Source organism: Canis lupus, chromosome 12 (genome assembly GCF_003254725.2).
Source record: "Canis lupus dingo isolate Sandy chromosome 12, ASM325472v2, whole genome shotgun sequence".
Classification (NCBI taxonomy): Eukaryota; Metazoa; Chordata; class Mammalia; order Carnivora; family Canidae; genus Canis; species Canis lupus.
The window spans coordinates 37,074,195-37,090,014 of record NC_064254.1 but is presented as its reverse complement, the minus strand read 5'-3'; the positions used below and the strand labels follow the sequence as shown (position 1 = coordinate 37,090,014).

At 37.4% G+C, this 15,820-nt stretch overlaps 1 protein-coding gene across 1 annotated transcript in view; it reads left to right on the top strand.

Annotated features, from left to right (window-relative positions):
• TMEM30A (transmembrane protein 30A) overlaps positions 1-15,820 on the top strand; it is a 36,313-nt gene that overhangs the window by 1,430 nt on the left and 19,063 nt on the right. The gene's annotated exons all lie outside the window — the stretch shown is intronic.

Genomic DNA, 15,820 nt, shown 5'->3' with positions numbered 1-15,820 from the left:
AAAATCTGCTCATCTTCTTTTCTTGTACGTCACAGGGTATTTTTATGTGTTTGGAAGGGCAGGAACTGGTATCAGGCTCTCTTGAGTTCTTCTGTTCTATCAGGTTATGCTGTTTTTGTTTTTGTTTTTCCCGAATTTTATTAAATACTTTAAATGTGTGTATGTGATTTAATGGGACTTTCAGAGTAATTTTATTTCAACTACTGGAATAGGCATGAAGATACCTCTTTTACAGTATAATCTATGATATTGCTCCTAAGACCGAAATCAATATATCTTTTAATTGTACAATGCTCTTTTATGTTAATAGTAATAAGAATAGTATCAATAGCATAGTTTTTAAGTCTTTTACTAAAAATTCATTTTTGGTTTAATAGCTGGAGAAAGTACTAAAGTATGTTTCTTCAGCATGTGTTTTTATTTGTTTTATGATTTGTATCTCCCGAATAGTCCTGCAAATATGGTACTTGCTCACTCAACCGCACTAGGATCACACATGTAAGAACAAAATAATGTAACACAAAGACCTGTGGGCTCTAGGTTAGTGTTAGGCAGAGCTGGTGTTAAATTCCAGCTCAGCTACTAACTAACTAGCTCACTGTCTTGGAAAACTTAATCTCTCCATGTCTAAGTTTCCTCACCTGTATAATAGGCAAAAATGTGAGAATTTGAAACAATATAGGTAAGATTACTGGTATGAAGTTTTTATAATAGTTACTGTCAATGTGATAATCACTGATCAGAAGATGAGAAATGGAGTCAGAGAGGTTGATATTTTGTTACTAAGCTAGCAGAGTATTGTAAAATTGAGGCAGAAACTTAGATGTTTTGATTCCCAGTCTTACACTATACTGGAATCCTAACTGCAGTGTGAGTAGTTAAGTAGAAGAAAATAATTTAACGTTAGAAATTTGATAATTTTACCTCAGCCTGAGATATTAAGATAAAAGTAGCAATAATTTGGAATTTACATAATGGGAATTTACTGAATTATCAGAACTCAACTTTGTTAATATTTATTATACTATAAAAATAAGTATTTACTTTCTTTAAAACTTTTGGGTTCAGAGATAAATAAGATTCTTCACACTAGGTAGTTGTTAAAATGGAAATTTCTTGACTAGTTCTCATGTATGTAATTCTGATTTCATGTGCCTGAGAAGTCTCCTCACCTTGGTCTGGTTAAAAGGGCACTGAAGAGTCAAGGCAGTAGAGTTGAGGTCTCCACTCTGTTACTCTCTAGTTTGTGGTCGTGGGCATGTTTTTGAGTTTTAGTTTCTTTTCCCAGAAGAATCAAAAAATTCAGTCTAGATGATCTCTGAAGTGCTGTTCAACTCTAAAAATCTATGACTTCCATCTTTAATGGGGGTTTTAAAAAATGCTGCATATTTGAATTGGATCACCTTTAGAACCAGAGGAAATGAAAGTTAGGAATTATTAGGAATTTTGTACCAACCTTGACAATACAGTTGTGTAAATAGAGTCACAGTTTTTTAAAATTTGGCTGTTAAATATGTAGAAAATTGGTTTTGGGTTGGGTGTGGAATATTAGAAAAACCTAGAGAACTTTCCCAAAACACACATGCTTGTTTCTGCCAGCTCTCCACCCTATGTTAGCCACTTGAGGTTAAAATCTATTGACTGTTGGGGCCCCTGGGTGGCTCAGTCTGTTAAGTGGATGCCTTTGGCTCATGATCCCGGGGTCCTAGGTTCCAGTCCTTCATGGGGCTCCCTGCTTAGCAGGGAATCGGATTCTCCCTCTCCCCCTGACCCTGCCCCCTGCTCATGCTCTCACTGGCGTGCTCTCTCTCTCTCAAGTGAATCAATTAAAAAAATATGTTGAGGATTATTAAAAATAAGTGGGTAATGAGAAGTGCTTGCCAACTTTTACACTGTAATTTGCTCACAGCTCTTCAGCTTTTTTCCTCAATTTTGAAAATTTTAAGAACTTTAATTGCCAGTATTACATCAAATTACTAGCTAGAGGAGACTTGTCAAATAAGAATGCTTTTGTAATATAGCTTAGGGTACTAATATCAGAAATCCAAAGTTTTTAGACACAGAAAGATCAGTGGGTCTTTACCCTTCTCCCAGAAATGTTATATTAAAAAATTACTCTTATAAAGAGCATTGGACTCTCTTGAAAAAGGTATAAAAAAGATAATTTTACATTTTAATGCTTATATTTGGCAGGATTTATCTCCTCAGCTCTATCCTGTTATGTGTGTATATCTTGTTTAGTTGGTTTTTAGATTTTTCCACCATCTAATTCGGTGAAGTTATTAGAAAACTAAAGTTGTTAATTTTCTCATTCATAAGAAAGTATTTTAAATACTTAATATGTCACTTAACACTAAGGTTTAATATCTTCATTAATATTAGCAGCAAGGAATTTCCTTTAACTTGGCAGTTGTAGGAGTGTGGCGCATCCTTTTATGACAAAAATAATGATTTTCTGGTCTAGGGTCCTTGTTAGTGAGGCTGAGATATTACCTGAATAGAGCTAACTTGGAAAAGGTGATAGGGTATTCTTAACTTTTGTAAAGGCATTTATCAGTGTGAAATTATGTGGTTTTAAATTAACGGTTTGAATCAGATGAGGACATTTTTCAAAGTAATATTCAGAGTAAATTTAAAAACTAAATATTTGCTTCAAATTAATATCGCGGGATCCCTGGGTGGCGCAGCGGTTAGGCGCCTGCCTTTGGCCCAGGGCGCGATCCTGGAGACCCGGGATCGAATCCCACATTGGGCTCCCGGTGCATGGAGCCTGCTTCTCCCTCTGCCTGTGTCTCTGCCTCTCTCTCTCTCTCTCTCTCTCTGTGTGTGACTATCATAAATAAATAAAAATTAAAAAAAAAAATTAATATCGCGAAAAGTGTTCAAGAAACATTTTTATTAAATTTTAGTGGACTAGGACACCCCCTCCCAACACGTTTGATAGAGAAATCCCAACTCTCCTCTGCTTTTATCTTAACTGTCATTTACTGCCCTCACTTATTTAATCCTGATTATTTTGTTTCACTAATTTCTGATAAAAAACATTTTTTTAAAAAAAATTATTTATTTATTCATGAGAGACACACAGAGAGAGAGAGAGACTGGCAGAGACATAGGCAGAAGGAGAAGCATGCTCCCCGCCAGGATCCTGATGTGCAACTCGATCCCAGGACCTGGGATCATGCCCTGAGCCAAAGGCAGATGCTGAACCCTGAGCCAACCAGGCGTCCCCATAATAAGATTTTTAAGAGGTTTAGATCTCTCCTGCATTTAGTATTATTCTTTGTTTATACTTAGACTATAGCAAAGAGTCAAGGAAGAATATATTGCTGTGTAGAAATGATTGTTAAAGATAAGGCACTTTATGTTAAGAAATTTAAATTTTTAATATTCGAATGAATTATGGTGGCTTAGAAGCTGACTGTTGGAAATTAAGAGGTTCGTGGTGTGTTTTAATTTGTTTCTCAAGCAACTTTAGTACTTAGAGCAAGGCATGACAAAGTAAATATGGCTGGCTCAAACCATGTTGTAAAGCTCAGGAACTGGCAATAGTTCTATAGATGAACATTTGAAATTGATTTGATAATAGAGAACACTAACTTTGGACCCCAATTATGTGAAATGTTATTCCCCCCAAGATAATTCCATTTTTATTAGTAGACCTGTGTTACCAGAAAATTGTATGTGAGTGTTATTATTATATTTTGAATTTCATCAATAAACATTTGTGTAAAGTTGTTTTCTCTTGTTATATAAAGAACCAACATAATATCTGTTTGCTTCTTGGTTTGCAAAGCCTTGAGTGTTTACTTTCTGGCCCTGTACAGAAAAGAATTTCCTGCCCTTGAGTTAGAGTTTTAAAGAAATATGCTAACAAATTTAGCATTTGTTACGAAAATAGCAGGTTTTAATTTATACATTCTAATCCTCAATAATCTTTCAAGGTAGGTTTAATGATCCCTGATAATTGCTTGTGTTGATCTTCTTTGTATACATTTAATTAAATATAAAATACCTTAGCTAAACTTATATTACTCTTGGCTCAGATGATACCATTCTTCATTTCTTTGTCAGAGCCAGATAAAGTTCAAACAACCTTTAAAAAATTGCTTTTGAAATTTTTACTTTGGTGAAAGGATTCCAGATAAATTCTTTAGTGTGGAATTGTTAGTTCAAAGGGGGTACTTAAAATGCCATTTTAAAAACTTAATCTAATTAATACTTAAAATGATTTACCTTATTACTCAGCATTTTGTTGGGTGACCTGTTTAGGTCTTCTATTGATTTCCTTTAAGACAGATTTACATTCAAAAATGGAAGTTTTCCAGTCCTTCTTATACAGTGTGAAAACTGCATGTCCTTCAAATTCCTCTTTTCCCAGTACATTAAATTCAGTTCGTTTCTGAGGAATAGATTATATTTTTAGAAGTACTAAGGAGAAATGACAGTTTTAGAGGAACAGTTATAATGGTAGCAAAACAAAGCTGAGAAATATATCACTTTTAAACTAATCTAGTCATCTACATCTGCTGTTCTGCTTTACCTCTGGTTCTTTGTGTTTTGTATTTAAGGTAATGGGCAGGTTCGCAGTTTACCATTGTATTCTGTACTGTGCCTTGTATGCCTTTGACATTAAATAAGCATTAATTTTTAAAAATAAGAGAACTGTAGTTCCTCTTCCCCCTAGTAACCTCTTTCTTTCTAGGATAAATTATGGACTGTTATCGTTAGTATGAAGTTTTTTTTCCTACCTTTACTGAGGTGTATAATCGACAAGTAAAAATTGTATATTTTAAGGTGTTCAGTGTGTGATGGTTTGATATATGTAAGTATACAATGTGAAATGATCACCATAGTCAAGCTGATTAACACATCCATCACCCACCACAGTTACCTTTTTTAGAAAGATTTTTTTGGTATAAACACTTTGGTGAGAATACTTATAAGGTACACTCTTAACAAAAAGATAAGAGATAACAAGTGCTGGTGAGGATGAGAAAAGGGAACTCTAGTGGAATGTAAATTGATATAACTATTATGGAGATCCTCAAAAAATTAAAAAAGGAACTACATACAATCCCACAGCGCCATACTGGTATATATCCAAAGGATATGAAATTAGTATCTGAGAGAGTTATCTGCACTCCCCTGTTCACAAACTTTGTGTTTATATCCAATAGATTTTATTACAATCTGGACATTAGGTCAGGCAACACTTGAATTTTAGCTGATAAAGAATTTAGTGGGTTTTGGTGGTAAAAACTCAGACTGAATTAAATTTATCAAGAAGTTGTTTTCTTTGGGCAGCCTGGGTGGCTCAGCGGTTTAGCGCCTCCTTCAGCCCAGGGCAGGATCCTGGAGACCTAGGATCAAGACCCACATCAGGCTCCCTGCAAGGAGCCTGCTTCTCTCTCTGCCTATGTCTCTGCCTCTATAATAGACACACACAGAGAGAGAGAGGCAGAGACACAGGCAGAGGGAAAAGCAGGCCCCCCCCAGGGAGCCCGATATGGGACTCACAATCTGAGTCAAAGGCGGATGTTCAACTACCACCCAGGCACGTCCCCCCCCCCCCTTTTTTTAAGAGTTTATTTATTTATTCGTGAGAGACACGGAGAGAGAGGTAGAGACACAGACAGAGGGAGAAGCAGGCTCCCCATAGGGAGCCTGATGTGGGACTCCATCCCAGGACCCCGGGGATCACCTTGAGCTGAAGGCAGACGCTCAGCCACGCAGGCGTCCCAATTTATCAAGAGTTTTGATTAACATTGAGCACATACATTCTGTATGCCAAGTGCTGCTCTGGACATAATGAATGTTAGAAAAATGTTTCTGGACAGGGCCTTTTTAAGAAACTTTTTTTTTCTCAAGTGGAGAGTCCTTAAGGACCCAGAATCTTTTTTGGGGGGGGGGAGATGAGATTATATATCTAAAAGGAAAATTAAGCATTGCTAGGTGAGTGGCACAAGCAGAATATGCTTTAATAGTTCAAAGGAAGATAAGATCACATTTGTCTTTAATAACCATGGAAAGCTTTGTGGTGGAAGTGGGCTTTGAGCTGAAACTGGAAGAATAACACTTCTAAATGGGAGGTTGGATGGATTCCAAGAAAGGTGATTAATAAGAGCAAAGATACAGTGACAGGAACTCAAAAGGTGTATAGAAGAAATAAGAGTAAGGGCAAAGATTCAAATCTAGCTACATAACTAGAATTCAAATCCTAGCACTCTTATCTCTTGTTTCGATTTAGTGTTTGATAATGAGTATATTAAACTGGGGAAGTGCTGTGATTGATACAATGTGTATCCATTAGGATTGGGTTTAACAATGAGGAATTAAGATTTTCATTCTCATGTAAAAATCCCTTAGAAACACAGTCTCTGGCTAGTGTGGAGGTACTGTTTGACCGAGTCCTCCCTCTATCTAGTTTACTGCTGTGCCATTCTTAGGTTTTGCATCTGTTGCTAATAGTCCAGAGTGGAGCATAGAGTTTTGTTGTCACATCCTTTTCCAGGCAGCAGTGTGAAAGAAGAGATAAAGAACAAAGAGATAGGCCTTTTAAAGAAGGTTTGAGGAAGGTGCCACATACTACCCCCACTTAGTATCAAAGCCACACCAGTTGTAAGAGGCTAGAGGCTAGAAATGTGGACTTTAGTTTGATAACAAGATTTTTAGCTGGTAATTAAGGTTTTTTAAAATTAAGGTTTTTATTTGAATTTCAGTGTAGTTAACATACAGTGTTATAGTAGTTTCGAAAGTACAATACAGTGATTCAACAATTCTGTACATTACTCAATGTTCATCATGGTAAGTCTCCTCTTTAATCCCCATCCCCTATTTCACCCATCCCCCCTGCCTACTCCACCTCTGGTAATCTGTAGTTAGTAATTGAGTTTTAAACTATGGAAGAAAGGTAGCACAGAAATTGAGATTGGAGGATATGAGGAATCTCTGCAAAATAAGGCTATATATAGAAAGATTTGTCTGGTAGTAATATGTTGTCTGGATGGGGGCTAAATCATCTAGACGTGAGTCTAGTAATTTAGACACTGAAAAACAGATTGCATTTTTATATTGATTATAGTATTGAGTTGAACTTGATTTCATAGTAAAAGACATTATGTGTTTTGTATTGTGAAAAGCAGATCCAGGTGTATCACTTTGCTGATAAGTTTTTTAAAAAATAGGTTAATAGAAAGAATTTTGAATATTATCACCTTCCTCTTATTTTCTTCAGCCTCTTTTTTCCTTCTCTGTTCAGCATATAAGTGTGTTCTAGTTTTACCTCTTCAAAAATGAGAAGTCTTAATTCTGTTAAGTGATAAGAATTTTAATACTGACGCAATGGTAATGTTTTTATTTTTTATTTTTTGAAGGGAATGTTGAATCAGATTAAGTCGTTTGCTTAGTCATATAGCTAGAATTCAAATCCTAGCACTCTTCTCTCTTGTTTTGATTCCTGTAGGTGCTGGTGTGTATTCTCTTTTTCCACACAGTCTGTTTGAAGAGTTCACACTTGTTGATAATACACATTCTCATCTTTCATTAACTTGCTTTTTAATTCACTATATCTGAAGTATGTTGAGTAGTGAAAAGTGCTATTAAGAAAAATGAAAGAAAGGGAATAGGAAGGTTGAAGAATGGTTGACGGTTTTAAGTAGAATAGTTAGGGAAGGCTTCAATACAGTGGTATTTAAATAAAGATCTAAAAGAAGTCAGGGGATGAGCCATATTGATAACTGAAGGAAGGATGTTCTAGGCAGAAGAAAGAGTAAGAGAGTCCTGAAGAGTCCATTTAGTAGGATGTTTGAGGATCAGCAAAGAGGTTAGTGTGGCTGGAGTAGAGTGAGAAGTGGAGAAGAGTAGTAGAAGCTGAGGTTAGAGTGGCAAAGTAGTGGGGTGCATTTCACATGGGCCTTTTTTTTTTTAAGATTTTATTTATTCATGAGAGACATGGGTAGAGAGAGAGGCAGAGACACAGAGGGAGAAGCAGGCTTCCCTCAAGGAGCCCAATGTGGGACTGGATCCCAGATCCCGGGATTATGCCCTGAGCCAAAGGCAGACACTCAACTGCTGAGCCACTCAGGTATCCCCACTTGGGACATTCTAAGGGGGCCACTGAAAAGTTTCACACAGGTGACATGATCTTACCTATGGATAAGAGTCACCCTGGCCATGATAAGGAGAATATTACCTGGGGATAAAAGTAGAAGCAGGTGTGGGGAAGCAAGAAAGTCCTATCTTCTTCAGATTCCTTCTAGCTGGACTAAGAATCGAATTGAATTGAGACAGGTTAACATGAGAAACTTAATGGCGTACGTATGAGAAATCCACACAGACATGAAAGTTCCAAAAACAGACAAAATTAGGTATATACTCATAATGAATTAAGGAGAAGAATAGGGGTCTGGAACTTAAAAGGGAAGGACTGTAGTTCACAGGAAGGTAAGTACTTGTTTGGTAAACAAGTGTTTGCTGGGCCACTCAGAAACACTGGGACATAGAAGACTGATCAAACAGGCCTTGCTACTTCTTCCCTGTCTACCATATCTAGTTCATAGTATTATTAGTTATCTATGGTGATAGCTTTCTTCCTGGAGCACGTCCTCTGTCCTAATTATTTTTAGGCAGTTATGGGGGAGGTAAAGACCTTTTCCTGAATCTACTGGGTTTTGATGGCTTTTTAACTCAAAATAATATAAATACCATAGTGGCCCATTATGGAGCAGCTAGTCCTTGGCCCATACACAGGGAAATCAGATAATTGTCTATTGCAATAAGTCAAGCAGGAGATGATGGTGGCCACAGTAAAATGGTTATAGTAAAAAGCAGTTAGATTTAGAATATATTATGAAAGTAGAGGTAATAGAATTTTCTCAGGTAGTGGACATGTGGGGGAAGAGAGAAATTGCAGAATCAAAGTTAACTTTAAGATACTTTGACCTGGAATGCCTAGATGGCTTAGCAGTTTAGTGTCTGCCTTCAGCTCAGGGCATGATCCCAGAGTCCCAGGATTGAGTCTCGCATTGGGCTCCCTGCATGGAGCCTGTTTCTCCCTCTGTCTATGTCTCTGCCTCTGTGTGTGTGTGGGGGGGTGTCTCTTATGAATAAATAAAGTCTTTTAAGAAAAAAAAATATATTTTGACCCGCATTGGAAGGTTGGAGTTATAATTTATCGAGATGGGGAAAGACTACAGAAGTAGTTGTGATGTAGTAGTGGGGGTTTGGGGGTGAGAAGCTGAAAAAGGAGTTCTGTTTTTGACTTGTTGGGATGAGATGTCTTTTAGACATCCAAGTTGGAAATAATGAGTAAGCACCAATATATTAGTCTGGGAGGGGAACGTTGAGACTTGGGTTACAAATTTTGAGGCTTAATCAGCATAGATTATCTATAAAAACATAAGATGGAATGAAGTCAAGAGAGTATAGTTCAAAGAAAAATAAGAACATGTAGACAGCCCAGAGTCACTCCAGTGTTTGTGGAAGTTGGGGAGAAGGAGAAACAGCATAGGGGATTGGAAAGGAGCAGCCAGTGAAGTAGGAGAAAAACAAGGTAAGTGTGACATCCTGGAAACCAGTTTTAAGGAAAAGTGTGTGAACAATAGTGCCCTTGCTCCTGCTGATAGTTCACGGAAAGGAAGGACTGAGAGCTGACCTTAGCAGCATGAAAAGCAGTGATGAACCTGCCCTACAGTGAATGCCATCATCATCCACATGTTTTGTCACGCCAGAAATCCTGGTAGTCAAACTAAACTTATCATCATACCATCTCTAGGCACTAAGTTCATTAGATTCTACTTTATATTTTTTGAATCTATCTTTCCCCCATTTCTCCTGCCCTTTTCCTTAGTTTGTATTCTCAACATTTCCTACTTGAATTATTGAGGTAGCATTCTATTTTCTTTGCTTCTAGTCTGGTATCTTCTTTAGTCTTTCTGCACATTACTGACAGGGTTTTTTGTTTTTTTCCTAAGGCTACTCTGAATGTTTTCATTTTCTTGCTAAAAATTTCTCCTATGGTTCCGTTCCGTATCCAGGGAAATGTTCAGACATTTAATGTGAAATGTAATTTTCTTCACGTGGAATATAACTTTCTTCATATGGAATATAATTTTCTTCACAGTAGGCTACTTTTCTGCTTCTTTGGCCTCACCTCGTACCACTCCCTTCTACCCTTTGCTCTAGCCATAGCAAACTACTGGAGTTTCTGGAATGTGGCATGCATTCAGATCTATCTGAAATGTCCCTTTTCTTATTCTGCCATTTGTTTCAAATTTCATTACTGTCAACACTATGAGAAATGTTCCCTGATTCCTCCCTTTGCCTGCCTGATAGAAATGCTTCTCAAGTTCCATAAGTACTAGCTTATGGCCTGTCATAACATTACCATGCTATAACCTGTAATTATTAACATGACTTTCTATTTCACTAGTCTGTAAATGCTTTTGTAGTATGAATAATGTATTTTTTTTAAGATTCTATTCATTCATTCATTCATGAAAGACACACAGAGAGTGAGAGAGAGAGAGGCAGAGACACAGGCAGAGGGAGAAGCAGGCTCCATGCAGGGAGCCCAATGCGGGACTCGATCCCGGGACTCCAGGATCACGCCCTGGGCCAAAGGCAGGCGCTAAACCGCTGAGCCACCCAGGGATCCCCTGAATAATGTATTTTTTTATTAATGTATTCCCATCCTATAGCACAATGTTTGGTATTTAGTAGGGGCTAAGATGTTTTAATGAACACATTAATTAAACTGAGTGAGTACAATCAAGAAATTTTAAAGTAGTTTATTGAAGGTTTATTGATTATCTGAATACAAGAGAAAACTTGTATTAGTATGTGAAATCGGTCCATGTCTAAAGGCAAAATAAATTTGCCTGTTGAACAGTATTTTACAGAGTGCTGAAAATTTAGCAAACGGGTTGATTGGCAAATGTTACAGCAAAGGAAAAGCGGGTGCATGATTTAAAATATGGCATAAAATACATCATCCACTCCTGCACACAAACAGATTTTTTTTTTGAGGTTTATTTTTTTTTTTAAGTGCTGGTATACATATCAGTTCTGAAAAATTGGAATCTATAGACCAACCACCAGTTACATGGATTTGTAGTTTAATTTGTAAAACTAATTGAAATTTATTTAAGGATGATTATATGACATCATAGCATCTAATAACATTGTTCTTCAATATGCTAAGTTGGCTGTTTTTCTAGGTTCTCAGGTCTCACATTATGTACAATTATGTTTAGTTTTGAAAAAATTTTATAGCTTATTTTTTTACTTAATTTTTTTTTTTTTTTTTTTTTTTTTTTTTTTTTTTATGATAGTCACAGAGAGAGAGAGAGAGAGGCAGAGACATAGGCAGAGGGAGAAGCAGGCCCCATGCACCGGGAGCCCGATGTGGGATTCGATCCCGGGTCTCCAGGATCGCGCCCTGGGCCAAAGGCAGGCGCCAAACCGCTGCGCCACCCAGGGATCCCCTTTTTACTTAATTTTTAAAAAGATATGATATGCCCCACACACACACTTAAAAAAATTAGCATGAGGTCTCAAAGTTTGATCTGTAGTGGAAGCAATGGGAGTCAAATTCAAGGATACTAAGTATATTGCTAAGGAAGAATTAGAGGAACTTGGGAACTAATGCCAAAGTTGATGTCAGGATTTTGAGCTTGGATGCTTGGGACAATGGTGATACTGTAGTTAAGGCACAGGGCTGCAAGAGCACCTGGCTCCAGGGGTCCTAAATAGGTCACATTCAGCCAGTTACTACTGAAAAATCCAAAGACAGAAAGATGAGTGGTGGTGAAACAAGAATTTATTTTAGTGTGGCCAACACGGGGAAGATAGTGGACTGGTTTCCCAAAGGCTCTCTCCAAAGTGTTGAAAATACTTTTAGGTTTATATAAGGAAAATGTGGGACAAAGGGCAATGGGTACCTGCAGGTGGGCAATGAAGGTCAGTCATTGTTTTGGAGTCAGTCCTGCTGGTCTTGCTGACTCAGGCAGTCCTTATTGCTTGAGGGGGTAGTTTTGGTTCCCATCATGGGGATGCTTTGCCCATAGAGTAGGATAGGGTTGGGTAGGGTCTTTTGCTTGAGTTAAGAGATAAGCTGGAAAGAACTTAATCAATTAGAAAGTATAGACTGAGGTCATAATGGAGGTAGTTGAAATCCTCCTTCAGTACCTTTACAGGTTTCAAAAGACAACAGTTGGGTGTGAGATTAAGAGATTCAATGAACTATCATTATTGTTTTTTTTTAAAGTCAAGTTTTTAGAGAGGCACAACAAAAAAATATTTAAAAATCATATACGTATAGATGAATTTTGAAAAGATCACTACAGATTTGAAATAGAGATGGTAAGAGTACCAAGTAGGAAGGAAGAAATGCAATCAAGTGAAAACATCTACGAATATAAACATGGGACTATGGGGTGGAGACAAGACCAATGATTTAGGAAGGACAGTATAATGGATGCCACGTGATATGAGGCAGCATGAAGTTATTGTCAGAAAATGGCATTGGAGACAAAGATAAAAACCACTAATATTTGAATATCAGTTGGACTATACAAAAACAGTGTTCTATGTAGAATGACCATGTATTTCCTCAAAATAGAAAGCTCTGCTTTACTCATTTATCTCTTCCTTTGATCTAACCTGTTATATAGATTGGAGCATAATTAGCAAAACCGCTTTCATGGGTTCTATTGTAGGCAATTTTTATAACTTGATAACCTTAGTAAGACTTTTAAGGAATAAACTAAAACTTTATGTTGGACCTTATTTTTTTGTTTGTAGACATGGGTTAAATGCCATATATAAAATTTTGTGTATGAAAATTTATATTATAAATTCCATTTCATACGCTAAAAACGAAGATAGTCCTGAGACGATATTATCAGAGAGGAGGAATTTCTGCTACCTTTCAAGGTCCTTCTAGATGAACTAGGAATCAAATTGACATGAGACAGATTAGCAGGAGAAAATCAAACCTGATAATGTGGAAACCCACACAGGCACAAAAATCCCAGGCAGGCAACCTGATGCTTATATATGAGCTAAGGAAAGGAGTAGGGGTCTAAGGATAAAAAGGAGAAAAAAGACCATTAGCAGATAAGTAAATGATGGTGTTTAGAAAAGGTTGCCCTGTTATGTAGGTAAGTTAATTAGGTAAAGAGTAATCTCTGTTAATAGCGCTCTTCCTGGTAAAAACAGGCAATTGACGGGGAGGCAAAGAGCATTTCCTCAATCTGCTGGGTTTTGATTGCTTTTAACTCAAAATAATGTTAATAGCGCTCTTCCTGGTAAAAACAGGCAATTGATGGGGAGGCAAAGAGCATTTCCTCAATCTGCTGGGTTTTGATTGCTTTTAACTCAAAATAATGTTAATACCAAAGTGGCCCATCTTGGGGCTGCTTGCCTTTGACCATAATGATATCTACTTATTGTAACAAAATCATTTTAATCTATCTTTTAGTTGAAAAATATGAAGATTTGGTACCATTTAAAACATCAGAATATTCACAATTGACACCAATTTTATTTTAAAATATAATGGCTTTTTTAAAAAAAAAGTTTATTAATTTATTAGAGAGAGTGAACAAGGGAGGAGCAGGAGAGGGACAAGCAAACTCTTTGCTGAGTGCTGAGCCAGAAGCCTGGCTCAGTCTCAGGACTCCTGAGATCCTGACTTAATCTGAAATCAAGAGTTGGATGCTTAGCCAGTTGAGCCATCCGGGAACCCCAAAACATAATGGCTTTTAAATTGACTTCCTTATTTCTAAATTATCATATGATGCATGCTATTCATAAGAAGCAGCAGTGCAGTCTAATAGAAAGAACAGCATCTTTGAAGTTGGACAAATATGATTCTATCACTGGTATGGATTGAATTGTCTCTCCAAAAAGATGTGTTGAAATCCTACTCCTAGTACTTATGAATGTGACTCCATTTGGAAATAGAGTAAGATGTAATCAAGTTAAGATGAGGTCTTTTGGGTTGGTTCCTGTCTAATATGACTAGTGTCCTTGTAAGAGACAGACATGCACAGAAGGAAGGTGATGTCAAGACAGAGACAGAGGGAAAATCATGTAGCAATAGAGGTAGAGGTGGAGTGATGCAGCTGGAAAGCAAAGAACATGAAGGAATGATGGCCACACCAGAAGTTAGAAGGAGGCAAGGAAGCGATCTACCCACAGTCTCAGAAGGAGAATAGCCCTGCTGACACCTTAAATTCAGACTTCTATAGAGCCTCCAGAATTGTGAAGGAATAATTTTTTTTTTTTAAGATTTTTATTTATTTGAGAGCCTGAGAGTGAGAGAGCACAGTAGGGAGGTGGCAGAGGGAGCAGCAGACAGAGGGGGAGAGGGAGAACAGGTTCCCCACTGAGCAGCAAGCCTGACACAGGGCTCCATCCCAGGACCTGAGATCACCACCTGAGCTGACTGAAGGCAGCCGCATAACTGACTGAGCCACCCAGGCACCCCTAAATTTCTCCTGTTGTAAGACACCCAGTTTATGATGATTTGTTATAGCAGCCCCATGAAACTAATAAGGCCACATACCAGCTGTTTGGTTTGGGCATTTAACCTCTGAATCTCAGTTTCCTCTCTGTAAAAGGTTAAGAGCAGTTCTGGCATGGAGAAGATATTTGGGAAATAGCAGCTAGTTTTGCTATTGCCGTCCTTTCTTTAAAGATAATTTATATAGGCAGCCCGGGTGGCTCAGCAGTTTAGCACCGCCTTCAGCCCAGGGTGTGATCCTGGAGACCCGGGATCAAGTCCCATGTCGGGCTCTCTGCATGGAGCCTCCTTCTCCCTCTGCCTGTATCTCTGCCTCTCTCTCTCTCTCTCTCTCTCTCTGGTCTCTCATATATAAATAAATAAAATCTTTTAAAAAAATAAAGATAATTTATATTATTTATTACCTAATTAATTTATCACTTCCAAATGTGAGTTTGAAACTGATTGAATTAAAAGTAAAATCCTTGAAGTGCCTGGGTGATTCAGTCGGTTGAACAGCTGACTTCTGCTTAACGTCCTGATCTCAGGTCCTGGGATTGAGCCCTGAGCCCCACGTTGTTGTGGGGAGTGGAGAGTCCACTTGTCCCTCTCCCCCTGCCCCATCCCCTTCTCGTGCTTGCTCTATCAAATAAATAAAATCTTAAAAAGTAAAATTCTTGTTTATTGTTACACTCAGACTCTCTAATTTATAGAAATGAACAACAGATTTCATATGACCTATAGAATTTGGTTAGGATATAAAGGATTAAATGTGTTCTGTAGCTATCAGTTTAGAATTTTGATTTTTTAAAAACTAATCTTCAAAAAAGATTTAAAATAGAGTGACCGAATCTAAAATTCAATCAACAGCTTTTAAGAAGCTGTAATTTAAATACGGATGTTTATTTCTTCCCTTCACTCCATATATCTGGTGAGCATTTTCGAGAGGAATTTTTCTACAGTGATATATTACCTGTTAATTTACAAAAAGCATTTTAATACTTTAAAGTATATTATTCAGTACTCTAGGATACCCTGCTGCCTTGTTGTACCTCTGTTACTTCTCTCTCAACACAATCCGTACCCACTTTCTTTCCTAGTAGTGTGAAAAGAATATAGATTTTGGAGAAAAGCAGAGCTTGGTTCAGATTCTTGCTCATAATTACTAACAGGTAATCTTGAGAAAATTACTAAGCTTTCCTAAATAGCAGTTTTCTAGGTTAAAATAAGGAAAACAAAAAACAGACTTTGCAGGATTATTATACTTTTTAATGAGAGGATGTGTATTAAGTGCTTACTATGTCTGGCACT